The sequence below is a fragment of the Mustela nigripes genome, chromosome 9, assembly GCF_022355385.1.
Source record: "Mustela nigripes isolate SB6536 chromosome 9, MUSNIG.SB6536, whole genome shotgun sequence".
Taxonomy (NCBI): Eukaryota; Metazoa; Chordata; class Mammalia; order Carnivora; family Mustelidae; genus Mustela; species Mustela nigripes.
The window spans coordinates 63,785,979-63,788,443 of NC_081565.1; the positions used below are offsets into that span (position 1 = coordinate 63,785,979).

General features: G+C 45.8%; 1 non-coding gene across 1 annotated transcript; it reads left to right on the forward strand.

The window, feature by feature from the left end:
* The first annotated feature begins 1,490 nt into the window (after positions 1 to 1,490).
* On the forward strand, positions 1,491 to 1,594 carry LOC132025234 (U6 spliceosomal RNA). The gene has a single exon (XR_009406498.1). It is a non-coding gene; the product is annotated as a U6 spliceosomal RNA (small nuclear RNA).
* The last annotated feature ends 871 nt before the right edge of the window (positions 1,595 to 2,465 follow it).

Below are 2,465 nucleotides of genomic sequence, written 5' to 3' on the forward strand. Positions count from 1 at the left end.
CACCTTCTGGAATAATGCCCTAGGGATAGAATTCTGCCCCACAGTCCCCAACCGGTGGGAGGAGAGAAGGTGGTCTCTGTTACCTGTCACCTGATCCTGATGTCAGAATTTCGTGGTGACCACATCAAACTGAGTATTTCCTGCAAGGGGCTTGTCAGCATTCCTAAAAAGACTAGAGACTGGGGCAAAGAGGTTGAATGACTTTTCTGGGCTTACCTGCTAATACATGTTTGAGTGTAGGTGGCAGAATGTGGTCTGAGTTTTGTTTTCATTTAAACATATGTCTTGGTGGTGAGATTGTCTAGGGGAAGGGACGTAAACTTTTAACTGCTAGAAGCTACCAATATTTTTCCAAGGAATCTCATAATTGTGAATAGCCAGATTAGCCTAGTGGCTGAGAAAGTGAATGATGCCTCCTGTTATTGCTGGTTAACCATTCCAACAATTAACCTGTAAAGTAATAACTCATTGAAACAAACCTGATTATCAATACGTTGGTTTAGTGCAATGCTTGATTATAAAAATAAACTACCCTGTTTGAGAAATTCATTATGTGCTATACAAAATAACAAACTAACCCTAACTTGATTATTCTAGATAGTCATTTGACACTTACATGATCTCTGCTACTAGACTTGATCTAGGGCAGGCTCAGTGTATGGCTCAGGCTCTAGAACGAAATCTTTCATGTACCTGATGATCCATGGCATGGCTACAGAAGACTGCGGGTTTCACTCTGCATTGTGAAAATCAAGAGGATTCCAATGGGAGATGATCACAGAAAAATGAATCCGAAGTTCTGCTTTGGCTGATGTGGCCTGGAGGACCCATTTCCAGCAGTCCAACTTGACCACTTGGCCACTTGGGCAATGCAGAGACAAAATCATACTCTCTCAATACTGACTATAAGAGCATTAAAGGAGATGGGGAGTTAAAGCTGCTGTCGATAAGATAGTAATCTGCAGCTCTTGGAGTCAGACACAGACAGCTTCTCACTGCTGCTTCAACATAAACCTGGAGTGGGGTGATTCTCTCTTCCTCCTGCCCCCTGAGGGCTTGCCCACAGATTGACATCTTGGCTCCGGAATCTGGTTGCTCTTTTCTCTCCACAAACCCTCCCTGCCTTTCAATAATCCCTTATTCATACACAAGATAAAGACGCCTCCCCTAGCTCTGCTGGCCAACACTGATCCGTTTGTCTAAAACTACGTTCACTTGGCTGCTTACATATCTCCTGCTTTATCTCCTAGAGTTCCTACGTCCCATGACACCTCTCTAGGGAGGAACTTGCTGCCTTTGCCTCATCTGTCCGAGCCCTCTCCATAGTGCCTAACAGAGGTGAGAGCTCAGGGGGTCCTTGAAGGGCGCTTGCTGAGTCTCAGAGGCTGGAATCTCCCGACACTGATCGGGCAGCACTGGGAGCCGCTGGGGCGAAGGCAATCTAGAGAAGGAGTTCAAGTTCAAATGATGTTTTAAAAAGCAGGACTAGGGTGTTCGCATCAGCAGCACAGACACTAAAATTGGAGCAATACAGACATTAGCATGGCCCCTGTACAAGAATGACAGGCAATCCCATGAAGCGTCCCATATTTTTATAAATAAATAAATAAATATATAAGCAAGCAGTCCTAGCGAAACAGGACTGCCCTTTATTGGCACGCATCAGGTTTGCAAATCCTGGCCTCCAGGTGATTAGCAAGCAATGTTCAGTCCCCTACACTGGGAAAGCCAATCCGCTTTCCCAGTGGGAAGGAATGGAACAGCAGAGAAGCACTACTTGCTTCATTCTGGACTTCTCCCCTTGACCCAGGCTAGTTTCTGGACAGAGGGGCACCCCAGGAAGCCACATTCAGACTGTGTAAAGGCAGCCTGCTGTAAAAGGGTCCTTATTCTCAGGGAACTAGTGTCTTCTGGGTGTCACCCTGACCCTAAGCCCAACTCTCTTTCCTTCCTGGAATCTATGACAGGTCTCTGCTTGGACAGTTTGCCTGGAAGCTACAGGGATAGATGGTAGAAGGCAGGTGGGCCAAGGGTGGAAGTCAGCGGACTCTGTCTCTCCGTGCAGTACTGTTTGGGTGCAGAAACCAGCCTGTGCTTCTTTCCTAAAAATTTGGGATGGGGATGTGAGAGACCTAGGTTGATGGCTAGTGGAAGAAGATGGCTGAAATATCCTTCTTCTGAGAAAAGGCTAAATATGAAGTCAGACCCCCAAAGATGTGGGAGAATGGAAGTCTGTTTTTGATGAGAACAGGGAATGAAAGATAATTGAAAGATGAAGGCAAATATCATCCAGTTTGCTTTTTTGAAGATACTCATCTAAAAATAAGATCATGTGGAGACGAAATGACATGTCTGACTGCTGCTAATAGCAGCCCTTTGGGGGCCAGGAGATGTGGAGGAAAATGTATTCAAAAAGAGATTTCTCTCCGAAAGCCATGACTCACCTCCCTGCTGCCAAAGTCACG